The 27885-nt window shown below is 37.5% G+C and overlaps 1 protein-coding gene across 22 annotated transcripts in view; it reads left to right on the forward strand.

Moving 5' to 3' along the window:
• The window catches only part of ZNF207 (zinc finger protein 207), a 44845-nt gene extending 16960 nt beyond the window's left edge, over window positions 1–27885 (forward strand). For 9 of the 22 annotated variants that reach the window (XM_079905914.1, XM_079905918.1, XM_079905919.1 and 6 more), the window contains one exon: window positions 619–27885. The gene's annotated coding sequence lies outside the window, so the exon portion shown is untranslated. The remainder of the gene's footprint in view (window positions 1–618) is intronic. The other 13 variants (XM_079905933.1, XM_079905920.1, XM_079905916.1 and 10 more) reach the window with 11 other exon arrangements.

The raw sequence follows: 27885 nt of genomic DNA on the forward strand, positions 1-27885 counted from the left end.
CTGACTTACGCTTTCTTAAAGAATAGATGGAGTTGAAATAAACTTCATCTGCCCTCACAGAAGACAGCTTTGGGACTTGGTATATACCGGCAGGCATTGTGATTGCCATAATTTAGGAAGTTGTAAGATTAATGGGGCTGCCAGTTTTGGCTCTTACCTTACATCCACTGTTACCACTTTCTTTAAAAAAACAAAAACGATTTTTGTCTGGCACTAGTTTCTATTGTGTGTATGACAGTAGCAAGACCAGCAGGTGAGGATCAACTTTGAGTGACTGCTGGATATCATTTGATTTGAATACTATTTTAGCAATCTTTCACACTTTTACTGTTAGGAATGGGGTAAATATTCTTTGAGCACTCCTGTTCCACTGATCAAGTCACATACTGAACTTAAACTCAGTTTAATTAAATTTAGTTATTTGCAGAGGTGGGTGAGATTCCCAGTAAAAGTATGGGCTCAGAGTGGAATTATAATGGACAATAGATTTTTTTTTTTTTTTAAAAGAGCTACTCTTTTTTCCTTTGCTTGCTTGATCATTGGGATTTTTTTAAATGCATGTCTTTTAAATTAATCGGGTAATGTTTTTCTAAAATTAAAATTTTCTTCTTCCTATAGCCCTGCCATAGGACAGGCTGAGGCTGAGTCTCAGTGTTGCCCTGTTCAGTCTGAGGCAAGTGGGATTTATTTTATTCCTTATAGGGGCTTTCACAGCTTTATGGCTGTTGGATATTCATGTCCCCAAACTTGCAGCAAGTTTGGTGAAGGCCCCTAAATTTAATTAAATTTAGGATTTTTATACTCTCTTGGCAGAGAAGGCTCTATATTAATATTCACGTTTGACTGTGGTGTTAATAAACAGAAAAAAGTATTTGATATATGTAATTTTATCTAATTTACTTTGTGTTACATAATATTTAACAGCCTCAGTAAAGGTGATGTTATTTATATTGAACTTGAGTAAATTGACAAAATTTGACGTTCTTGATTTGGAGGCATGAAATGTTTCATTCAAATTTTCCCTTTCACTTTTAGGAAAACCTTACTGGTTATTTTCTCCTCAAACTATTAAATTTAACCTCAAGGATAATAATCATTGGAAATGCCACTGGATACTGAAATCTGCATTTTTAATCCCAAAGTTATGCATTGAACGTTAAGGTTGAAAGGTCATCTGGAAATGCTTGTGACTTAATATTTCCAAATTTCACCACATTAGAGCAAATGTTAATGTAGAGCCCTGTGAAAAGTGGGAAGATGGTGTGTATGTGTGGTATGTATGCGTATACACTACACATTTGATATAATAAAAGAGTTTGGGTATTACACACTTAGTAGTATGGATGGATTACGAATTTTCAGGCAGCCAAACTGAAATTGTTTCACATAGTAAAGTTTAGTATATTGAATTGTGATTTTGGAACGATTATTTTGAGTTTCATTTTTATCCTTACTGAACAATATTTGATGCAATATGCACACATGAAAAACACCCGTGTTTGTTTCCAACTAAAAATTGCTTTTATTTGGTGGAAAAAGTTGTGTTTATGTGTGTATGTTGTAGTGGGCAAGTAACGGGGGAACTGAAAGAGAGGCCAAAACATTAACTTGGATTACTTTTGTTCCTTCCCGTGTTAAAGCCACTGTTCTATGCAGATAGCATTTTCCTCTGAACAGTAACAGTTCACTTATAGTACAATGTTTGGCAAACCCAGGCTTGTGTTTCTATGTGGTTTTAATTCTTGGAAACATAAAGAAGAAAAATGAATTAAATGAATTCCAAATTTTCACCTCTGTTATTAGAATATAAGCTTTTCTCTGTAACTGAATCATGGAAAAAAGATATTAATGTTTGAAAAAAGAATTGTGTCACAACAAAAAAATTCCACTGGAATATTTTACTACCTGCTCAATAACTGCATCTTTTAAGACTCCTCAGTTGGAGTTGTTTTCTGTTGCATCCATCATTCCCCAATATACTGAAATATTCAAGAGTGAAGTTGCTTGTCCTAATTCTAATAGTGATCATTGAAATAATTATAATTGAAATACCCTCTTAAATGCTTGAGTACTGGCGTGGGAGGGATTTTCTAAGGGAGACATAATTTGTTGAAGGTGATACAGATATCTAAGATGTAGGTTCTTCGATCTTTGTAGTCCTCTGACTCAGACAAATACAGTTTTGAGAATAACTTTCAGGTATCTATTATATCCACAGGTAAAACTTAGTAAATTACTGAAAGGAAATGTTGAAGTCACTTCTTTACTGAGATGAAATTTTGTTTAAGTAAACTGACACTTGTATCGGTTAGGGGATTTTTTAAAAAGTAGTAAACATGTTCCCTAAAATTTTGTGTAAATCAAGTATGTCTTTTTTTAAAGGCGGTATTTATCTACCTTATTGAATAACCTTTGTATGTTATTCCAAAATGAAACTGGTTTTCTTACTCTTTTATGGAAGTCTTCTAAAAGAAGAGATTCATTATAAGACTATTGACTATAAGGCAGAGTTTTGTAAGTAAACATTCTCCCATTTATGCTTCTGCTATCATGATTTGAATATTAGTATAGGTTATTCCTTTTTAGCCTTCTTTCTCAGTATTTTGTTTTCTGTCATCCGAATCATTTTAATAAATGATCTTTTGTTTTAATAGCATAGCAATCATCTGATATTTCTTGGCAAAATAAGCAGCTACTTTATGATGTTATATATAGTGTCATGCACATAGTGGATATTCACAATTTTGTAATTAATGTTGTATTTTCAGAACTATACTTTCAATATCTTGGCTCTTAGGCATCCCCTGTTATGAATCTAATTCAAACTAATACATAGCAAATGGGGAAAGCGGGACCTCAGTTTGAGCTCCCTAATTAAACATCTCCAACATTTCCAAGTGTTTTCATGTTCTTACTTGGCATTTTTGTAGGAAAATAAGTTTGAAAGTATCATGTTTTAAAAAACTAGATTTCTTCAGTAAGGCTCAGAGGAGAATTGTTTTTTATAAGCATTGTTTTTCTTGCTGTGGACTTCATACATTTTTGCATAATAATTTGGCCATAAAAGAAAGAGCCTTTCATTTTCTTCCCAACTCTGGAAAAATAATAGCTTGAAACTGTATTAGTTTGAAATTTTTGAACCATTTCTCTTTAAATCTGTTCAACTAATCTCATGTATGTTCTCAGGGGAAATTACATTTTACGAGTCAGGATATAGAAATCATATTAAGGCAGAAATTGGAGACCCAAAGGAGATCTTCACTGAAGCTAATTTGAACTATTTCTATTTGAAGCAAATTGAACACTGTATTATAAATGAAGACTGGTTCATGGTTAGGTTCTTTAGGAGGCAAATAATCACCAGCTTTATCATGAGAATATGTTTGTGTATATGTTGTAATTTTGGGCACATTAACTACAGAGAAGATACATGTGAGTAAACTGTTTTAACAGTTGATTAGTTGGACCCCAGCCATTAATTCCAAATGCTGTAATGGTATGTAAGGTTGTGATATGGCACAGTTTCAGTAATGTGCTGTGTGTTTGGTCAGGGGTTTGTGTAATGCTTTGTTTGTAAAAAAGGGGAAGTCCTTTATTGGAATTCTCCGGGCCTTTTGGCATTCTTACTGTGTCTGGGTTTTTTTTTTATCATTATTATAGTTAAGAATCATATGCCTTCGTTTTTGTTTAAATGTGAGGAACTGGCAGTGAAATTCATTGATGCCCAACTTGGATAAAAATGAAGAATGTTGTTTGCCCAGCTTACTACACACAGACCAGTAGTGATTATTTGGGTGAGAGGCCATTGTACAGTATCGTTAGACTTTTAAGAACCTTAAATGTAATGGAAGGTAATAGTATTTTGGCCTTGGTTTACATTTGTTATGCAAGATTTCATCAAATCATTTATTATAATGTAGCTCATTCTTAATATTTTTATTTATAAATAATTTGGCAATCAGATGAAAATAAACAAGGTTTACCACGTCATTTTCCAGTTTCTACTAATAAAACAAGTCTGCTTAACTACCCAAGTGGACCAAGGGAAGCGTTATTAAAGTTTCTGTAAGTTTGAGTTAGAAAAATATGGGAGATTTAGTTACTGAGCATAGCCTGCCTTTTAGCTATTAGCTTGTTAGTGTACTTATAGGAGAAGCAATAGAATGTGCTTTTCAGCCCATGTGTTTAAAATGGAAAATCTTTAATATACAGAAATGAAGTCAAGTATTTTAGAAGTTGAATTTAAAATATTAAAAATTGCTTGTTTCTGTGGGATGTGTCTACATGTACTTAAATTAGAAATTATCATGCAGAGATTTTTATTGCTAGATATATGTACCCCCCTCTCCTTTTAGAGTAACCCATATCTTTATAGTACACATACTGGAATATATAATTTATTAAAATTGAGAGGTGTCCAAGAGATATACAGTATTATTAACTCATTCTCATAAGGTCACTCTAAATTTAATAGCCAATATAAGGTACTTTTTGTAAGACAGGGAAATTTTTTTTAATGTAGTAATGTCAGGCTCTGAGGAAATTTTATGCACATTGACTTTTTAAACTATGAATTGAACTCCTCAGTTTAATACAATTTGTGTTTTTGTTAACTAGCAGCAGAATTTCAGCATTTGCTACTTACTGGTAGAGAAGAAAAATCCCACAGCCCTGCCAGTACAGGTTAGTTTAATCTGTAAGTACCTGATGTTCCTATTTTTTTCAAACATATCCATATAACCCACACCAGGAAGAAAGCTGTGCAGTTACTTAAATGTGAGTATGACATTGGACACTTCTAAACACTCAGTACTTGGGCCAAAGTAGCTCTAGGTTTGCTCACCTGAGTTGTAATAAAGGTGTGATACTGCTCCTTTATTATCGGGTTACGGTTAAACCTAAATAGATATGTTGTACATAGAAAGAAGACTGAAAGTTTTAATTGGCTATATGCTCATGTTGGTATATGGAGTACAGGTGTTTGGGTCCAGGGTCTCCTACTTAAGCCGCTCCTTGGTACTCATACTTACCTTTTAACTTTTTACAGTATGAATCAACAGATAAAAAGTCAAGTTTCCTCACCTCTAGTAGTGATAAATGGTGTGCAGTCGTATGCCAGAATATATTTTTATGCTGCTTTTTTGTTCTTAGATATTTTTAGTAACTCTTGTTGTAAGTACTAATTTTGTTCATCCTTTTTGTAAACTATAACCTGTTGGTGCACCACCACTGTGGGTTCATTTTAATTTGAACTAAGAAGAACCTTTTTAATATTCAGATGAAAGCTGACTACCCATCAAGAAATCTAGACACATTCTTTGCATATTCCTTTTGAGGAGCAGTGAGGACATAACAGGTTGTGAAAGTTATGTTAAAGTTTTTATTAGTTTCATTGGTTCTACCAGCGTTCATTGTTGTCTTGAACCATCCTTCAGAGATTTCCTTTAACCTTTAAATATTGTGCTCTTATGTTGATAAAAATTTTAAATACTGAGGAGAGAAGAAGAAAGTATACAATTTAGTTTATACAAGCCTACCTGAACCATTCTGCTATTCTGTATGGCTTCCTCTTCACCTTAAGTGTAATATTGTATAATGTGAGTCTGTCCGTACAACTACTGATTTTTTACTCCTGTTAAAGTGGGATGGTGATAAAGACCTTGATTTATCAACCGATAATAAAATATATTTTATAAGATATCCACTTGTTTTTTAACATAAAATTGCCTAAGGGCTTAAGTTTCATTGCCTTTCACAGTTTAATCTGTATAAGAAATGGCGTAGATACAGTGGAATGGTTTTCCTTAAAACCATCTCTTTAAAGCTGCTTTTCTGGTGAGTACTATTTTATACTTTTATATATCACTATTTTTCCATTTAAATTTAACTTAAGTTGGACACTTTGATCAAAGTGTATGAGTTTCTACACTCTTATTACCTGAATTGAGAATGTTAAGGTGATTATTTTACCTCCCTATGTTTCTCTAATAATTGGGGCTCACTTTTTTCCTGACCTTCACTTAATAGACTATATAACTGCAAAAACTTTAACATGTAAATTATTTCTTTTTGGTGAGATAGGAAAGATGTTTTTACTCAAAACTAGTGTTAAAACAATTTTTATTTTAACTTAAAAATTTTTTTAGTTGACAGGCAAAAGTGGTTTTTTTCCTCAATGCTTTTGGTTGCCATGTTGCATAGGTTTAAAATTTAAAGACCAGAATTTTTGTCTAGTGATTCTTGAGTAGTTAACCTGGGAATAGAGTTGAAGGAAAGCTTGCCCAAAATGGTCATGCAGACTAATTGCTTACAGGAGTCTCTGAGTGAGGCTTGAGAATTTCAAATGTATTCTTAAATCATTCTAACCTTGCATGAAAAACTTGGGTTGGACTACTGATTTCTGGGATTGTGTATACCCGTGAAAATTAGCCTGAGCATATTTCTAATTACTTGATCCCTTGTTAAATCCCTCCGTCATTGTAACACGTGGATTTTTTCTCTCTAGCTTTTAGCCACATCCTACCTAACATCAGTTTATCTTAAGGATGTTTTCACATTGTATTTCCTGCTGTGATCTTTGTAAGCCAATAATAAAAAGTCAGCTCATGCTTTTTAGTATGAACAGTGATAGTCTTCTAAAATAAATCTGAAAATTTGAATATGTGATAATGGTAATGTATTCTTCTAGATAAGCACTACACAAAGTGTGGACCCTCAATTTATGTCTTTAAGATTTAAAGTGAAGTAAATTTCTAAGGAACTCTGTCCTTTCCTAGCAAGGATAAGCAGACACTGAAAATTTGGTAAGTATGTAACTAAATGCATGTAATAGTGATGAGAATAAGTAGCCAAATTTCCACAGTTTAAGCTAATATTTAGATGTGAACAAGAATTCTTAAATCTTTGCGACTTAATGAATGTGTCTAGAATTTTTACAAATTTGTGTGCACACTGATTAAATTGAAATGTACCTTACTCCTTTGTCTGCATTGTTTTCTTTTTATTTTCTATGGTGTTTTACTAATTTCATATTTCAGGGTTTTTTCAGGGTAGAAATAAGTGGCGGGTAAAGAAAATATCTTCAAGAATAATTATTTAAACCTCCCTATCTTAAAACTCAGTGATGACTTTCAGTTTATGTAGGCCTTCTGTTTTTCAGCTCCAGTTAAAGCTGACAGTAGACAACTGATCAAAAATGGGAAAGAAATCTTTGTGCTCTTCCTGGAGTATTGTAGGAATCGTCGTATAATAATATTAAGCCAATGCTGGATTTTCATGGAAGGAGTGGTTTTTAAATAAGAGAAAAAGGTGGTGAGATTTTGGAATCTCTCCTCCCTGGAACTGCATTACTATTAATAAGAGTAAATAGAGGTTAAAGTGAAAACATTTAATTACTACAGCAGGGAAGGTGATTTATATCTGAGCGGTATGTCTACAGTTTTCTAAACTGGTATAGCATTATTTTGTGAAGTGGTACAAGATCTTAAAGGGTTGGGACCCGGGTTGGGGTGTTGGGGGTGGGTGGCTTCCCTCCATTCAGTCTCCAGGTTTCACTCCAGCATTGTACTGGCAAGGAGGGAAGTGAAGAGCAAGTCATACAAGGGGTATGATACGATGATAAGGAGGACCTGAACAAAACAAACAAGGGAGGATAAATGCTAGTCCATGTGTATGATTAAATGGTCTAGCTAAACAAAAAGATATTGACTAGTGGCATAACCTTTAGTGTAAGTGAACTCTCTGATTTAAAGGTTGTAATTAAATACTAGCTTTAAATTATTACCAACTTTAAAACTCTAGCTGCCCCCCAAAAAAAAAATCATGGGGGAATTCCCTGGCAGTCCAGTTAGGACTCGGCGCTGTCAATGCCAAATTCCTGGGTTCCATCCCTGGGCAGGAAACTAAGATCCTGCAAGCCCGCAGCTTGGGCCCACCGCACCCCTCCCCCCTCCCCAAAAAGGAAAATACTAGCAATTAATACTTGGAATTTTTTTGGGCAGGGTGTGTTTAAAATTTTTTCTTAATACAAGTGGTAGTGCATTTTGGGTTTTTTGCGTTACGCAGGCCTCTCACTATTGTGGCCTCTCCTGCTGCAGAGCACAGGCTCAGCGGCCATGGCTCACGGGCCCAGCCGCTCCGCGGCATGTGGGATCTTCCCGGACCGGGGCGCGAACCGTGTCCCCTGCATCGGCAGGCAGACTCTCAACCACTGTGCCACCAGGGAAGCCCCGTAGTGCATTTTGTCACTTTGACATAGCACCTGGAAGCTAGTGCATAAGAAAAGTGGATGACCACGTTTATAGTAGTTAACTATATTAAATTTTAGCCTACTGGTAGGGTTTGGATGGAAGAGATGTTCCTAGGTGTTCTTTAGTGTATGGAGCCATGTAATTATTAGAGCTCACAAAAGGCATTGAAGTGTTTATTTTCTTTCTCTTGAAGTCATCTGGGAGCGCTTGCTAGGCTTTAAGAAAGCCAAAACTACCATTTGAGAAATGGTGCTTTATTTTCATATTGGAAGCAATTTTCAGTTTGTGTTTTCTTTTAAAGGTTGAAGGATTTTTGCTTTTGCATTATTAAAAGCAGGCCTCTTTTTGTTCCAAGGTAATGATTGACCATTAATAAACATTTGAGTGCTTGTTCTTAACAAAGATGAGTAAAAATTTTTTTCATTTATTATTTATGATACTTGTCTGAGCCCGTTTTATTAAGTTGTATCCAGAACAAATTCTATTGAGAATGAATTGTAATGATACACATCAGCTGTCCTGAACAGTTTTTGGTATGCCTTGGGAAATAGAATACAAAGTTATTTTTATTAAATATGGAATGTGTATTGGGAGAAAGTAAAGGGTAAATGAGGAGGATTAGACTGTGGGTATGGGGTAATTGTGATTAGGTATTAAGGTTGAACAAGTAGATGGGGCCAGGAGTAGCGTAGTGGTTTAGACTATAGGCATAAAATTAGACCTTGCAATCAGATCCTGCTCCATCATTTAGTAGTTTTATGACCTTGAACAAGTTAACTTCTCTAAAATGATGGTAATTTTCCTAGACTTGTGAGAAAAAGTTACTGTGTGAAACAGCTTAGCCTTGCCTGACGGATCAGTGGAAATGGCAGGGCTAGGGACGGGTAGGCAGTTATTGAAAACCTAAAAATTTCATTTAGTAAATATGAATGCCTATGACATGTTTGGATACTCTCCTATGCACAGATAGACAGGGAATGCATCTCAAAAGGGACCTTGGAGTTGAGGATTTAAGAAGCCAGCCATTGCAAAAAGTCTTGTTGGGTAACAGTATTACAGGCAGAAGGAATAGTATGTGCAGAAACTGAGATGGAAAAGCATAGCATCTTGGAGGAACAAAAAATGAAGTATATGAGTGGTGGATTGGGATGGCCTTTGTACAGCTTGGAAAGGTAGGCCAAATCACAGGTCATGGTTTGAATTTTATTCTAATGTAAGTCATTGAAGGACTTTGAGCTGGTGAGTAGTATAAATGATTTTTAAAAGGTCATTCTAAGTTGTTTGAGGGTGGGGGGATTGGTGGGCAGTATAGGGACTAGTTAGAAGGCCAAGAACCTGGCTCTAAACAGAACTCAAGAATAACTGATGTTATGAATTAATATGGCTTAGATGATCATTGGAGAAGAAGTTAGATGATGCCAAACCTAAGCACAAAAAAAGTAAAAAAGATTTGAAAGTTAAACTCTTACACATGGTTTAGCCCACACCTGACCGTTCATTTAGGAAATGTTTATTGAAGATCTGGTAAGGCATTGAGAAAGCTTCGGTCTTTTTAGATTTAAGGATAAATGCTAACACAGGAAAGTGAAAATGCCCTCTGAGGAAGTTTGGAGGACGGTAATTCCACCTGCCTTGTGTCGGGAAAAAGAGGCATTTGAACTAGGTCTTGAAGAGTTGTTAGGATTTGGACAAATATGAAAAAGTATTAAGGGAATGACTGGAAAACCCAACAATATAAAGAGGTATGTGAGTGAAAGTTGCAAAGAATGAGAAGAAAATTTAAGGTGTGTCTGTAAAGGTCCTTGAATACCACATTAGGGATATACATTTCCTCTAGAAATTGGAGTGCCTTTGATCTTCACTGATGAGAGTTTCGTTTTGGTCTCCACATCTCTTCAGAAGCATCCACAGTCTACCACCAGATGACCAGACACCGTCACCATTTCCTCAGTGCCACTGTTCTGGTGATGTGGAGTAGTAGGATTCAGGAACAGTAATTGGGCCTGACTGCTATTGACTCAGTCAAGTTAAAACTAGAATTCCTCCTGTTCACAAGGACTAGCTTAAAACGTTTTGGCAGCCCTCTGTATCTCACACTTTACTTGGCCACCGTCTTGTAATCCCTCCATTTTTTCTGTCACTTTCTCTCAGTAGTAAGACTGCTCCCCTGCTTCAAAAACCTTTCTGTTAGGCCCAGGTAAATCCTATTTTACATAACTGAACTCTTCATAAAACCTTCCCCAGGGCTTCCGTGGTGGCGCAGTGGTTGAGAGTCCGCCTGCCGGATGTAGGGGACACGGGTTCGTGCCCCGGTCTGGGAAGATCCCACATGCCGCAGAGCGGCTGGACCCGTGAGCCATGGCCGCTGAGCCTGCGCGTCTGGAGCCTGTGCTCCGCAACGGGAGAGGCCACAACAGTGAGAGGCTCGTGTACCACACACAGAGAAAACCTTCCCCAAAACTGGTTTTCCACAGTCAGTTTCTAATAGTTGGCAGAGTGAGTGTGCTGTTCATCCAGCTTATTTGTACCTGGAGTTTGAAAGGATCAGTGAGCTGCTCATTACCTGAAACAAAACCGTTATTTATAAGCTCATTTGTTCCATTTGACCTCATGACTTTTATCCCTCTGCTTTAATTTACTGACTCCTGAAAGTTCCTTTTTATTGAAGTCTTTGACACACTACTTAATGTAATAGGTGCTTAATGTTTTTTTTGATTTTTTGAGTGATTAATGTTTTTTGAAGAATATGGGTTGTAGTGACACTACTGAAGCAATCACACAACTTTGCAAGTTGTCTAATAGGGTATAATCATACACTGTAGATGGATAACATATAACCATTTCAACCTTTGCTGAGCCCATGGTGCTGCAAAGCAATTCTGTGTAAGGGTATAGTCACCTTTTCCGCTTATTTGTTCCATGTGTCTTCAAATCCTTGTCTGCTTCCTTCCCATGCCAGCACACACGGCATACATGTACTTGTCTCATGGCTTTGCTTCCTAATTCATGAAGGTAATAAAAAGTCAAAGCCTTTAACTTTTAGATACCATATCTATAAAATAAAATAACCTGTATTTACATCCTTTATTGCTTTGGAGTCAGTATCTAGTTCTTCATGGTAACCCCTTTTACTGTGCTCTGGAATTCCACCAACTGCCTTTTTTTTTTTTTTTTCTTTATATTTTAGAGCAGTTCTAGGTTTACAACAAAATTGAGAGGAAGGTTCAGGATTTCTCATATACCTTCTGACCCCACACATAGCCTCTTCCATTATCAACATCATTTACCAGAATGGTACTTTTTTTTTTTTAAAATACTATGGATAAATGTACACTGATACATCATAATCACCCAAAGTCTATAGATCTGTATTTTACCATAGGGTTCACTAGATGTGCTTTGTATGGCTTTGAATAAAAGTATAGTGACATATCCATCATTGTAATATACAGAGCGTTTTCACTGCCCTAAACATTCTCTGTGCTCTGCCTATTCATCTCCCCAACTCCCACCCCTGGCAGTCACATCTTTTTTTGTTTTCATAGTTTTACCTTTTTCAGAATGTCATACAATTGGAATCATACAGTATATAGCCTCAGATAAGCTGTCAGTAATATGTGTTTAAGGGTCTTCCATGTCTTTATGGTTTGTTAGCTCATTTCTTTTTAGTGCTGAATAATATTCAATTGGATGTACCAGTTTAGCCATTCACCTACTGAAGGATGTCTTGGTTGCTTCCAGGTTTTGACAGTTATGAGTAAAGTTGCTATAAACATCAATGTGTAGGTTTTTGTGTTGACATAAGGTTTCAAATCCTTTGGAGTGTGAAGAAATGTAATTGCTGGATTGTATAGTAAAGAGTGTTTAGTTTTATAAGAAACTGCCAAACTCTGTCAAAGTGTGCCCTTTTGCATACCCACCAGCAATGTATGCAGGCTCCTCTTGGTCTGCATCCTTGCTAGCGTTTGGTGGTGTCGGTGTTCTAGACACTGGCCATTCTAATAGGTGTGTAGTTGTATCTCATTTAACTGTGCATTAACTTCATATAACATGTAGCATCTTTTCATATGCATATATCTTGTTTAGTAAGGTTTCCGTTAAGGTCTTTGGCCCATTTTTAAATTGGGTTGGTTCCTTATTGAGTTTTAATAATTTTGTTTTTATATTTTGGGTACAAAGTCCTTTATCAGATTTTTTTTTGCAAATGTATTCTCCCAGTCTGTGCTTGTTTTCTGTGCTTGTCTTGTAATGTCGTTACAGAGCAACTTCTACCTTCTTTAGTGCTCTCTATATTATTCCTTTTGGTGCTTCTTAAGCTTCTTTTCCTGTTCCTCATTTAATGACTTCTCTTTTCTCTCAGGATAAAACTTGAATGATTGGAAGTGCCATAAAGAGTAGGAGTGAAGAGTGATACTCAGGTTTTACTTCTTTATTTGACTTGGAAGACCTTTCATAATCTGACCCACTGCTTATCTTCCCAGTTTCACTTCTTTCCAATTCCCCTTTGTACTCAGTTCAAACTCTCAATTCTTTTAGGCTGAACACCCTGTCTCCTCCCATTACCTCTTGTCTTGGTTGACATCCTCATCTTTACACTTAGCAAATTTTAGTTTAGAGGTTATTTCCTCTTAAAAATTCCTGAGCCTTCACGATGACCTTCATATATGCTTTCATTACACCAAGTACTCAACCGTTAATGTTGCCTGTTTGGACTGGAGTGCAGCCTCCTTGAATGGAGGTGTGTGTCTTGTTCATTATATTTCTAAAACCTAGAATGCTGCTGCGTAGTATTAGGTTGGCCAAAAAGTTCGTTTGGGTTTTTTCTGTAACTTACAGAAAGAGCCGCATGAGCTTTTTGGCCAGCTCAATACTTAAAGAGAGGCACTTAATAATTGCTGAATTCAACTAACTTGCCAATAGTGGGTTGATTTCATCAGAGCAGACTAGCGGTTCCAACAGACATGTGCCTTTATTTGAGCATTGCGCAGTTTAAATCTGACTAACTCATGCTGTTCTTTTGAGCAGGATTTTTTTTTTTTTAAGCAGGATTTTAGAAGGTACTTATTGATTGGCTAATGAATAACCCTTTCCAACAGTAAGAGTTTCTTGGACAAAACTGTTCTGAGAAACAGTGTAGTTTGTGCTTTTCCAGGAAGATTAGAAGGATTTTTGAGAGGTAACTTTTCCTGTAGGATGTAACTTTTGAGAGGTAACTTTTCCTATAGGATGTCTACCAGAATAAAAAGTTCCCTTTTCCTACATGGTGAAAGATCAGCTCGAATTTAGAATAGAGGTAGACTGGACTAGGGATTGCAAACTATTAATAAAATACCTAGAACCAGATAGGTAGTAGAAATGAGTGAAACGAGCCAATTGGAGAGTGGTGAAGTCTTGACCCTTCTGAATGAGGTTCATGCCATGTGTAACGTTTGGTCAGGGTTGTCTGATTTCATTTTCCTAGAAAAGTTAGAAATCTTTTTGAATTTGACAAAAAGGTAGTTCTGTTTTAAAAATTAAATGAAACACTATGAGCCAAACACACCTTCAGACCAGTTCTTCTGTGGGTCACCAGTGTGGGGCTTCTTGGATGGAAGCTGATGTTTGTGGGAATTTATCTAGCAGCTGTGAATAGCAGGAAACCCAGATAGTCCCAGAGAGGAAGGTTTGATAATGGACAAGCAAATGATATGTCAGCTTGATGGAGCGTGATGTCAGGGAACAAGAGTGGCAGTAATTGGCCACTATGACTGAGTTGAAGGTTGTAGATGGGAATAAATAAATTATTGTTCAGCCTCAGGATTTCAGTTCCTAGAAGGGTTTTGGTGGCAGTGCAGTATTCTAAGAGGGTTGAGATCATGAAAGTAAAACTTAAGAACAACCAGTGAATTGTTTGGGTGGAAGACGTATCTTGGAAACAGTTAAAATAGATGACTAAATTTATTACCCTGGTGTTCATTCTACCTCTGGTTCATAGTGCCTGGCACATAGTGGGCAATAAATGTTTGTTGCATTGAATAGGTTCATCTCTGTGATGTCAAATCAAAAAAGCTGTGATAACTGTCAGGATATTGACAAGCATACCTCAGGCATCTGTTTCTCAATCAGCAAGCAAGTAGTGGTGAGACTAAAAAAAAAAAAAAAAAAAAGAATTTAACTCCAGAAATTCATAATTTCTAAGAGCGCCTAATCTTTTACATGGTTCCTGGAAATTTGTACAGAGTTCATACTGTTCCTTTTTGAAACAGTAAATTTTTGTTTAAAGTATTGCATATCACTTTTAAAAATCCAATGTGGATCAAATAAAAAAACAATAGGGAACCTCCCTGGCGGTCCAGTGGTTAGGACTTGGCGTCTTCACTGCCATGGGCCTGAGTTCAATCCCTGGTCGGGGAACTAAGATACTGCAAGCTGTGTGGTGTGGCCAAAAAAAGGGCAATAGTTCCCTGCCCCACCCACAGTCACAGTACCAAGGAAGAACTACTTTTAATAGTATTTTTATTTGGCTTCCTCTCAGTATGTATAAATGACATCTTTCTGTTACTGACTTATAAATATTAACATTTGTTGAATTCCACTGTCTTAAGTAACGATTTAGCTTATTCCATCTCTACTATCCTTTATGTAATTATATCACTTTTTTGTTCCACTATTTACCTCTGTAACATATCTTTATTCCTTGTTCTGTCAGTTAAAGACAGTATCTAAACTCCTTACTTAATAACATAAAGATATCATCGTTTACTCTTCTGTTCCTTTTCTACCTTTCACTTTTTACTTTGCACATCTATACTTTCTGTAGTGTCAAGGCTCGGACATTTGCATTTTCTATAAAACATAACATGTTTTGTCTATAGATTGATTTTTTAATTTCTTTACAGATTGATTTTAAAATTAGAAATCGACAGATTTCTTATGATAGTAAATATTGCTCAAAAGGCCACAAAGTGTAATGTGATTACATTTCCTTTTCAGTAAAGTTTTTTGTTTTACCTGGAGTCAGTCTCTCTCTCTCTCTTTCACTTTGCCTACTTTATTACATCCTTTAGTTCTAACGATTTTTTGAGGACAGTGTCAGTCTCTGGAATTCCTTTTCTTTTTTTTTGATTGTTGTGTGCCTTTTATAAGAAAAATCCATCATGTAGTATTTTAGAAGTATGTTTGCAAATCCTGGATGCTTTCTGAAAGGTGTCTTCATATTCAGAACTAAGAATTACGTTCCCAGCCTACATACACTCAAATGAAAATGCTGTAAAACCATGTTAACCTCCTTGTGTTGGACAGCTAAGAAAACTGAAGTTAGCTCACAACAGTAAGGTTAAGTCAGGAAGAAGTATTTTGCTATCTATCTATATCTATATCTACAGAATATTTAAAGCTTTTAGTTGACAAGAAAAGTATAGTCCAGTGGAAAAATGGGCAAAGTATCAACTGGTACTTCACAAAAGAGAAGACGAGAATGACCAATAAATATGAAAAGATGACTCATCTTCACTAGGAGTCATAAAAATACAAGTTAAAGCAGTAGAATACCATTTCAAAAACCTATATCGATTTGGCAAAAATCAAGGTCTGATAAAAATGTTGACAAAGATGCGGAACAACATATGTTCTTACACACTGCCAATGGGAGCGTGTTTTGTTAGGATCCACGTTCTGACTGTTGTAACGAAAATCCAACTATAACGTGGTTTAGTGAAGTGGAAGTTTTTCTCTTGTAACAGTCCAAGCATAGAGCTGATAAAAGTGTTTGTGACCCAGGCTTCTTTTAGTTTTTTATCTGTCAGCTTTAGTAGGCACCTTCATTCTTTGGTTTCATGATAGCTACTCCAGCTATGACCATCATATCCACATACCAATTAAGAAGGGGGGAGGGTCCATCTCATCTTTTTAAGGGTATCACCTAGAAGTGGCCCAACTTCTATTTACATCCCATTGGCCAGAACTTAGGCACATGGCCACAGATAGTTACAAAAATTTTGAGAAATGGTATTATATATTTTTAGTTGGCTATACGCCCGTCTAAAATTTGGAGGATCTGTTATTAAAGGAAGAAGGAGAGAATATCTTGGACCTTTTAGCAGATATTGCCACATAAACTAGTTGAGTCACTTTGGAAAGCATTTTGGCAAGATTATGAATAAGATTGGAGATGACATTCCTAGATCCACCAGCTCCACCTCTGGATATATGTCTTATAGAAACCATACGTGCACAAGGAGATGTACAAAAATACTGTGATATTATTTGCAACTGAAAAATTTGAAACAACCAAAATACTCATCAGTAGAGGAATGAATAAATACAGGTAAATGCAAAAAAAATAGTTAAAATTAACTATCAACCTGGATAAATATCAAATAATGCGTGATAAAAGCAGGTTGAGTAAAGGTATGTATAATGTTACAGCATTTAAATGTTGGAAACATACAACACTAGTGTTTATGCATACAGATACATGTAACAAAAGTATGGAGAGCTGCATGGGAATGGTAAATACCAAATACAGGGTATAAGTTACCTCTTGTTGGAGGTGGAGGTAAACAAAGTGCTTCAACTATTATCTGTCATATTTTTATATTTTTTTAATAAATTATTTTTGGCTGCATTGTTGGGTCTTTGTTGCTGCGGGTGGGCTTCTCTTTTTTTTTTTTCGGTGGCTTCTCTTGGTGGAGCATGGGCTCTAGAAGCGCGAGCTTCAGTAGTTGTGGCTCACTGGCTTTAGTAGTTGTGGCTCACGGGCTCTAGAGCGCAGGCTCAGTAGTTGTGACTCACGGGCTTAGTTGCTCCACGGCATGTGGGATCTTCCTGGACCAGGGATTGAACCTGTGTCCCCTGCATTGGCAGGCGGATTCTTAACCACTGCACCACCAGGGAAGCCCAGGTCATATTTTATTTTCTTAAAGATCTGCAGCAAATACAGCAAAGTGCTAAAGCTAGGTGGTATATATGTGGATATACTTATATATGTTTGCAATATTTTGTAATTAAGGAAATGGTACATGTTCTCATTGAACATACAGTCCACTGGAAGAAACAGTGGTTTTAGTGATGTAAAATGTGGTATAAATAGTGTGGTGTGCGAAGGGCTGTAAAAATAGAAATGGAGTACTTCTTAACTCAGCCTGGTGGTGGTTGGTTGAAGAGGGAAGACTGTACAGAAATGATTACTTCTGAGTCTTGAAGGATGTTGGGCAGACAGTAGATGGAGTGGGAGAAAGGTAATCTATTGCAGAGAGGTAAGCATATGGTAAACGCCACTGTTTGCCTGGCAAACATTTATCCCGTGTCCAGATGAAAGAAGCAGATTGATCTAAGCAAGTTGCAGCTGTCTGTCCTCTAGATGATCCAACCACCATCTACCATGAAAAGTGAACTCAGAGAAAATTATAAAATTTCAGAGGTCGAGCTCTCTTATAGAAAGTTCTGGGCAAACATCAACCAAAATTAACTGTTAGATACAGGATCGTATGGAAATTTAACCTAGAGTATCAAATCGAAGAGTAAAGGATACAGGCCTCATAATTCTTATCCAGTCTGTTTTTGCAGGAGTGAGGACTATTTAAGTATAGCTGATCCACGTAACTAGAGATGTCAGATTGGCCTGTAGGTACAGCTTCTGGTCATATGTTTCCTAATTAAAACACCACTAGACCACTCAGGGACTGTGTATTCTTGATTAGCACCTGGGTTACAGCTTAACCTAAATAATACATTTTGCCACATTGCAAATACTGAAGTATTTTAAAGTAAATTACAAATACTTTCTTCTTGACCTCATCTGGGCATCCTCAATTTTTTAAAGTATAAGGTGCCAAAAACACCAATAACTGGGTGTTCTCGGGTGTATTTCAGTACTCAAGTGCTTCCTTGAGGATTTCATTTTGGTAAAGTTAGTGAATGGATAAAGAGTATTGGTACTTGTCTTCTTAATCTTATATCTTCTGGGTTTCTTTATAATCATTAAAAACTTGACTGAGTTTTTGCTGGAAAGTATCCTTTTTTTAATGTTTTCTTTTCCTTCTACTTTTTCTCTTTGGAAAGTCCTTATTCATTTTTAAATTTTTGGCTGCTTGGGGTCTTTGTTGCTGCACACCGGCTTTCTCTAGTTGTGGCGAGTGGGGGCTACTCTTTGTTGCCATACGCAGGCTTCTTATTGCAGTGGCTTCTTTTGCTGTGGAGCATGGGCTGTAGGCGCGTGGACTTCAGTAGTTGTGGCACGTGGGTTCTAGAGTGCAGGCTCAGTAGCTGTGGCACACGGGCTTAGTTGCTCTGTGGCATGTGGGATCTTCCCGGACCAGGACTCAAACCCGTGTTCCCTGCATTGACCACCAGGGAAGTCCCTGGAAAGTCTTTCTTGTGAAATATGAGATAGTCTTACTCTGGGCTTACTACTCAGTGGCTGAAAAAAAATTATGTAATAAACGATAATTTATTACCTTATTATGCAAGTAGTGAAGCTTTGCTCTCTGATACTTAAAATTTTTTTCAAATTTAGCATTTTATTTTCAATGTACATACTTATTACCAGAAGCACTTCACAATTTGAAAATGAAATATATTGTGTATGTAGGACTTTCGTAGTGGAATATGCCTCATCAAGTTGGTGATACAGAAAGATACTTCCCTTGTAATAGATACTGTATCATATATATTTTTAAAAATAAATTTATTTACTTATTTATTTTTGACTGTGTGGGTGTTTGTTGCTGTGCGCAGGCATTCTGTAGTTGTGGCGAGCCGGGGCTACTCTTCGTTGCGGTGCGCAGGCTTCTCATTGCAGTGGCTTCTCTTGTTGCAGAGCACGGGCTCTAGGCGCGCGGGCTTCAGTAGTTGTGGCACGTGAGCTTGGTAGTTGTGGCTTGCGGGCTCTAGAGCACAGGCTCAGTAATTGTGGCACACGGGCTTAGTTGCTCCGCGGCATGTGGGATCTTCCCGGAGCAGTGCTCGAACCCGTGTCCCCTGCATTGGCAGGTGGATTCTTAACCACTGCGCCACCAGGGAAGTCCCATGTGTATCATCTTATATAAATTTCATCAAAGTAATTATGCTTTTAGATAAAAATTAGTACAAGTTCTAGACCAATGTATTCTTGACCAAGTACCTTAGGGCCTCTTGTATTACTGGAAAAAAGATTTTTAAGATCTCCAGGGATAGAGACAGAATTCCGATTTTCATTCAAAAATATTTATGAGCCCCTTTGCATAGTTAAAAACTAAATTTGAGGTGTTTTGTTTTCACCTAAAAAAACTTAGAGAAAGTGGGTAGGAAGTAGGTAAAAGGGATACAAATATTAGGAGATTTGATATCTACAAAATGAAGTCTTCGTTAGGGAGTTTACTTGGATATTTATCCATATTGCCTCTATTCTTTTCTTGTTCTCCCTGGCCCTCTTCATATGACCTCTTTCGATTGCTTCTCTGACACAACCTTGGTATTTTCTCTCTTAAGAAATACTCTAGTGGTGGGAAAACCCTAGTCCTGGGAAACCCAAGACACCTGAGTTGGTTTTTCTCAGCTTCCCACCAGGAAAGGGAGACACATTTAGCTTGTATTTTAATTTAAGCCTGGCAGTTAAAAGTTTTACATTTGGGATCAGAACTACTGTATCTGGTTTGAAGATTGGAATTTTTTAAATTATCCTGCTTAAAAGTACTGTCTTTATAGAACCACAGGATGTTAGAATTAGAAGGCACCTTAAAGATCTAGTCTAACCTCATTTTATAGAGATGCAGAGATGAACTGCTTGAAGCAGCTGTTTGAAGCAGATGTAGGATGGGGCAAATTAGAACCTGTAACCAACCCAAATTAGTAGCAAGTGCTTATTTTTTTAAATGTGATACTTTAGGCTAGCATGTCTTAAATAATATGACTGTTTTTATTGCGGACTTTTTTTTTTTTTTTTTTTTTTGGCGCTACACAGGCCTCTCACTGTTGCGGCCTCTCCCGTTGCGGGGCACAGGCTCTGGACGCGCAGACCCAGCGGCCATGGCCCACGGGTCCAGCCGCTCCGCGGCATGTGGGATCCTCCCGGACCGGGGCACGAACCTGTGTCCCCCGCATCGGCAGGCGGACTCTCAACCACTGCGCCACCAGGGAAGCCCAGTGCTGTACTTTTGAATTCAGGATTTGTAAAGGGTACCAGTTACAATTTTTAAAATTTACATGAGCCTAACAATACATTTGCCTTAATTTTATTGCTGACAGACTACATCAAAATGTGAAAGAAAAGAAAGTGAAGCATGTAACTTCAGAAACTCAAATTGTATTGAAATAAGTTTAATTGCTCTAGTTTGCTCCTAACTAGGACATTTTAATAATCTTCGACCCTCTGGGGCTGAGACAAGTACTCTCTTCTCTATATTCTCATAGAACTTTCTAGTACTTCCATGAGTGGGGATAATATACATGACTTGCCTCATAAGATTATTATGAAAATTAAATGGAACACTTTATGTGAAGTGTTTAAAACTGTTCCTAGCTCGATAAAAGGTAGCTGTTTTTATTGATAGTCCTTCAATTATGTATCACCTATCATTCATTGAGCAAATATATATTTATTGAAGACCTACTCTGCTATATATAGGAAGTACAGTTGTAAAATATGGTTAGCTTTAAGTCAGAGGCCTCCTGTAATTTTTTAAAGTTTTTCTTTTTAGAACTAATATATTTTTTTAAAAATTCGTTGTTTGTAACCAAAATTCCTAAAAGTGTAGTATTCATATTTGAATGATAGATATGGTCAACTCCAAAGTGAGGTCCAATTTTTTTCTTATTTAACTTTTAATTTTTTAAATTAATTTTTTGGCTGCGTTGGGTCTTTGTTGCTGCACGCGGGCTTTCTCTAGTTGTGGCGAGTGGGGGCTACTCTTTGTTGCGGTGCGCGGGCTTCTCCTGGCGGTGGCTTCTTTTGCTGCGGACTGCGGGCTCTAGGTGTGCAGGTTCAGTAGTTGTGGCTCGCAGGCTCTAGAGTGCAGGCTCAGTAGTTATGGCATACGGACTTAGTTGCTCCCTGGCATGTGGAATCTTTCTGGACCAGGGATTGAACCCGTGTCCCCTGCATTGGCCAGTAGATTTCTTAACCACTGCGCCACCAGGGAAGTCTCCGTATTTAACTTTTTTTAAGTAGCTGACACAAAAGGATATATGGAACATGTTTATCATGTTTTTGCTTTTGTTTTAATTTGTACATCTACTTATATATAAAAATGTATTTAATTTTGTTTCTAACCTTTATAAAATTGGAATCATGGGGATTATGCTAAATCATACTAAGATTCATCCATGTTGTTTTGGGTAGCTGCAGTACATTCATTTCCAGTTTTGTCTGATGTACCAGAATTTATTCATTTTATTTTGATGGCTGTTTAGGAGTCCAGTTGTTTTGCCTTTGCAGTGTTGCGGTGAACATTATAACGTGTGTCTCTTGGTGCATACATATGAAGAGGTTTCTCCAGCAATGGAATTGCTGGGTAATAGGATATGCAAATGATGAGCCCTATAAGAGAATGTCACATTGTTTACCAAAGTAGTGAATTGATTTATACTCCACCAGTGACATATGAGTTCCCACTGAGCCATATCCTTTCCAACATTTAAGGTTCTCATACTTCTACATTTTTTTTGCCAATTAAGTTTGCATAAAATGATACCCTAGTATAGTCTTATCTTTCACTTTTTTTTTTTTTTTTTTTGGTGCAGTACGCGGGCCTCTCACTGTTGTGGCTCTCCCGTTGCGGAGCGTAGGCTCCAGATGCGCAGGCTCAGCGGCCATGGCTCACGGGCCCAGCCGCTCCGCGGCATGTGGGATCTTCCCGGACCGGGGCACGAACCCGTGTCCCCTGCATCGGCAGGCGGACTCTCAACCACTGCGCCACCAGGGAAGCCCCACTTTTTTAACTAACTTAATTCTCTCTGCTTTTATTTCTTTCATATCTCAAAAGTAAATAACTTTATTTTTTTGTTCTGATTACAAAATTGACTTATGGATATACATTTTTCAACAAATATTATGTGCCAAAGTATGCTTCAAGGTCCTAAGGGGAGATACAGCATTGAAACAGAAGGGACAAGCCCCTCCCTTCATGGAGCTCCCATTTCTAGTGTGGAAGATTAACAGTATTCAAAGAAAAAATAAGATAATTTCTAATTTAAGATACTGATAAAGTGCCATGAACACAATAAGACAGTAAAATACTAGTGATTTGTGGGGATGGGACTGCTTTAGATTGGATGATCAAGGAATGCCTTTCTGAGGAAATAAATCATATGTGAGCTGTATCTAAGTAATGAGAGAGGGACAGCCCTGCAGAGACAGACTTAGCCATGTGAAGATAGGTTAAGAGTATAGGTTAAGAGTATTTCAGGTGGCGGGAGCAGCAAGTCCTAAGGCCTGAGGTGGGGAACTCTGGTGAAATTTAAAGAATAAGAGAGCGGAATTTACCCTCGTTGTAGCCATCTGGAGATAACATGTTAATATATTTTGTTGCATATTCCTCCACACATTTCTCTATGTATTTTTGGTATATCTTCCCATCTTCTGGTAAATTAAATGATAGACTCTCTTTTTTTAAATTGAAGTAAAGTTGATTTACAATATTGTGTTAATTTCAGGAGTACAGCGTAGTGATTCAGTTATTTTTTTCTGTGATTATATTCCATTATAGATTAGTACAACATACCTAATATAATTCCCTGTGCTGTACAGTAAATCCTTGTCGCTTTCTGTTTTTTACTTTTTTGTGTCTTTCAATAATATTCATATATATTTCTTGATTCATCAAGAATAAAATTTATTCACTGTATTAAATGTGAGGAAATGATCATACTTAATATTTCTTCTCATTCTCCTACTTATTTAGCTTTAAAGGTTCAAATATTAACTGTTAGTCCTTTCATGTCACAAATTCCAAATCAAAAGCGTGTTCTCTTTTTTCATTAGTTGGTTGGCTGGATGATATCTTCAGATACATTTTTGAGAAGAAGTGTACATAGCTGGTGTATTTCTTGACTCTTTGCATATTTGAGAACATTTTTCTGTTGCCTTCAAATGTGATCAACAGTCTGGATAAAGAATTCCCATCAATATTCTGTAAGTTTTGTACCTACTGGCATGTGATGTAGCTAAGAAGGAGACCAAAGCCAGCTTTCCCCCCACACCCCTCCTTTATACATAAATTTACTTTTGTCTGTACTTTTATATGATTTATTTTCAATCCTTAAAGTTCACTACCTTAACTAGGAATTACGTTCCTGTTTGCCGTTTTTTTTCTTTTTCCCTTGGTATGAGATGAACCTGTGATGTAGTTACACACACAAAAGGAAGTTAGAACCGTTAGAGTTCCTGTCCAATCCTTGGAGCACTTCTTAGCCAGATTGAAGGAGTAGGTTCTGCTTCTAAGGCTCAAGAGTAGGGAGATGGAAAAATCTCTGCCATTAGAAGGGTCTCCTGGCTTCCTGGAGGGCTGTGAGAAGTATTGAGAATTATTTTGAAGCCAACTAGGCTTATTGGGAAAGAATACTGTGATTGGTTAGTGAAGTCTGCCTCAGGTGAGGGAGAATATAGTACTACCTAATATGCCAGGTAACTGACATCCCTGCTCTCCCTAAGAGCTATCTTAGATTGTCTTCATAAGAAAATTAAGGACATTTTTGGAGACCAGTGAGGGCCCTTTAAACCCAATGATGCCAGCCAAAGGCAGCAGAAACCCCAAGGCTGCTAAGACTCCAGACTCCAGAGAGCTCTGGTGCTGCTCTCACTATTTTACTTAGCTCAGAAGCTATAGATAACCTTCTATGGCCAACAGCATGATGTCCAAACCCCTCCTTAGCCTATCAAGGCCTTCATGTTCCTTCATGCTCTCTTTGACAGATCCTGTGGTGCAGTTACCCCAAACTAATTTTTATTCCCTGTACATTTCTATAATCTGTTCTTAGCACTTGTCTACTTTGCCATGGTATACGAAATGCACTTAAAGAATTAGAATGTTCAAGTTGAAAGAAACATTAGATATCCTATCAGTGCCTCACAGTCCTGGGTATACATCAGAGTCACTTGGAGAATCCCTAGAGGTTTTTTTTTTTGCGGTACGCGGGCCTCTCACTGTTGTGGCCTCTCCCGCTGCAGAGCACAGGCTTCGGACGCGCAGGCTCAGCGGCCATGGCTCACGGGCCCAGCCGCTCCGCGGCATGTGGGATCTTCCCGGTCCGGGGCACGAACCTGTGTCCCCTGCATCGGCAGGCGGACTCTCAACCACTGCGCCACTAGGGAAGCCCCCTAGAGTTTTTTTTACTTTAAGAGGTCTGGGGAACAGATTTGGCATGTGTATTTTTATTTTTCAAATTTTATTTCTGTATACTGTGCTTTAGTTTTGGTCATATGTATGTTTGTAATAGTGCAGTATTGAATAGTTTTTATTATTTGCTGTTTGTTACACTTTTCTATGTTGCTACAGTATCCATAATTATTGTCAGAAAGGCTGCATAATAATTTGAGTTATTTACCCGTTTCTTGATTGTTGGTAAGTTGTTTCCTAGATTTTACTTTTATAAATGACTCTACTGTGACTATCTTCTTGCATATAGCTTATGTTTGTTTTGTTTTTTTTTAATGAACAATACTGGACATTTTACATAAGAATAACCTGAAGCCTAGAGAGGTAAGTGGCTTACTTCGTGTGCACAGTTAGGAGTAAAGCTTGAACCTGATCTTCCGATTCCTGGTGCAACACGCCTTCCACCACCCATACTTTTTACACCTTGTCCTTCATATCCTTTCTCTGTACAACCAGATCCTATCCATCTGACAAAAATTTGTGTAAATATCACTTGCTTCACAAAGCCATTCCTTGTTTACCCACTTGGAAGAAATTTGTCTTCTTGAATGTCCTTAATTATCTACAGTTCTTTTTTCCTTTTTGACTTTTGACCTTATATGATAATTATGCTCTTTATGTCTTATCTCCCTTACCAGAGGCAATATGCATAATGGATAGGATTTGGGGCTCTGGAACAGATTGGAGTTCTAATTACAGCACCAGATCCTAGCTCTGGGAACTTGGGCAAGTTACTCAACCTCTAAGCCTGAGTTTTCTCACATTTAAAATGGAATTAAGTGAAATACTAATATAAAACACCTAGTACAATATCTGGCACACAGCACATAATTTATTTTAATTTTTGTGTTAATAATATGCTTTTATTAACAGTGTAACTCATGGTAAGCTCCTTGAGAACCAGATCTAGTGCTTAATACAGGGTTTGGGTCCATAGTATGGATTCTATAAATATTTGATGAATAAACAGTAACATTAATATTTAAGGTATGTCACCTCCCTAAATACTTAAAAGAAGCCCTGGGTAAATGTTTAATATGACACTGCTATTACCCTTCCAGGCAATAATTCAAACTCACCTTACCAGTAGCCATTCTGACTAGCTAGTACCTTGTCCATAGTGCTTAACCACTCAGAACTCAGCACCTTCGATTATGTCTGTTTTAATTGGGCATTTCTGGTCTAGATACAACCTTTGTGAGGCCAACTCATGAAAATTTTATTTTCCGGCACTGGTGGGAAGAAATCTTTATTTAAAAGTTGAGCTTATTACATATGGATTTGTTTTTGTAATTTAGTGATCAATCTCTTAGTTTTACTTGACCAAGAAATTTGGATCTGAAGTAGATTTTTTTTTGCAGTTTTTAGAAAAAGTTAATAGTACTGTTGAGTCTGGGGTACATTGTTTTAAAGTTTTACTATTGACAGCTAGGAGAAAAGGGAATGAACTTGTCTTTAATAATACCTTGAATTTATATTCATATCTCTTTCTGTATGCAAATTGCTTCTTTCTTGAGTTAGGCAGGTTCCTATAGTTTGCTGTTTGTGAATTAATGTCCACTTATAATACTAAAAAGTAGAACTAGAGCACAGCATTAAAATATCTAAAGTTTAATTTCATGGATCTTCATCCATGTTGGTGATAGGTCTCATGCTCTGAATGTATGGACTTAACACGTATGGCTCCTTGTCTAACCTGGGTCTTTTATCTCCACTGCTGGAGCCACTCAGTCTCAACCACAAACCCAGCTAAACCTCAGGCTTGGGACTGACTTCCTCCCTGCCCTCATTTGTTGAACTCATTCAGACTTTAGTGTGTTTTAGTATCAGAGCATTGTCTTATTTCCACCTTCTCTGCCGTATTCCAGTTTTCAGAACTTGACCCTCTTTCTTGACCTACCTGACACCTAGTTCACTGGGGACTGCTTTGCTCTCACCACTGCTGTGAGCCCCAGCCCATGATGCTTCCCGATCTGCTGCCCATCTTCTTGTGTGTTTCTTAATGAGTTGCTAAACTGCCCCAGTTTCCATGTATAACAAAGGACAGAGCAGACCAGAGACACATAGATGAAGCAAACTAAATTGATATTTGTGCACCTCCTGCCCCACAAAGGACTGGCTCCACTGCGCTACTGCAGGGGAATAGCTTCTATTTCATCTCTGATGAGACATTTCTACCAAGTATTGTATCACGCTTTTCTAACAAGTTCATTAGATATGATTAAGTATTTGTTTCACTTCTTCCTTTATGGTTCCAGTGAATCCATAGACCATTTTAGGATGTGGGCAAACAACTGGTTGAAATGTGAAGCTTTTTCCCGTTCCCGTGATAAGCATTTGGCTCTTACTCCTCTTTGCATCCATAACTCCACTTTTTATTTGCCTCTGTTATAGTAAAGAGAGTAAATGTTAAAATTGTTAAAGCTTTTTTTTGGCTTACAAAGTACATTATCATTTTTTAAAATGTATAAGTAAGTTATTACCTCTGATTGAGATATTAAAGTGAGTTCATGCTTCTACACAATTCCCCTGCCTCACACACTTAACAATAACAGGTAAAATGGTTAAGATAAAAGCAGATATATTTATGTGACTAAAAATAGAAGAGAAAGCCCTCATGGTGAGTGGGAACTCGGGCTCTGGGTCTAGAACCAGGGTGGCCAAGACCATGACCTCTGTTCGTAAAAATCTTTTTGAGAGCTCCATGACCGAGGCAAAAGAGCTAGGAATAGTGATCAAAGCCAGGGCCTGGGATGGGTGTCAGTTTGTGAAAGCAGGCTGGGAAAACTGTTGACTTTCGGCCTGGGACTGCTGCTTTATTAAAAACTGGGCCCAATGAGAGTAAATGAGAAAAACATGGCTTTTGGGTCTTTTAAAACCAAAAACAGACAAGTAGCCTTGTCTCGGTTGACTCGGTAGCTAGATCTGTGATTTAAGGGTATCAAAGTAGGCTCAAAACACTATTTAAGACCTAGTTCTTGGACTTCCCTGGTGGCGCAGTGGTTAAGAATCCACCTGCCAATTCAGGGGACATGAGTTCGAGCCCTGCTCTGGGTAGATCCCATATGCTGGGGAGCAACTAAGCCCATGCGCCACAACTACTGAGCCTGCACTCTGGATCCCACAGGCCAGAACTACTGAAGCCTGCGTGCCTAGAGCCCGTGCTCCGCAACAAGAGAAGCCACGTCAGTGAGAAGCCCGCGCACCACAACGAAGAGTAGCCCCCGCTCGGCTCAACTAGAGAAATCCCGTGCACAGCAACGAAGACGCAACACAGCAAAAAAAAAAAAAAAAAAAAAAGACAC

The sequence above is a fragment of the Stenella coeruleoalba genome (genome assembly GCF_951394435.1).
Source record: "Stenella coeruleoalba genome assembly, chromosome: 19".
Lineage (NCBI taxonomy): Eukaryota > Metazoa > Chordata > Mammalia > Artiodactyla > Delphinidae > Stenella > Stenella coeruleoalba.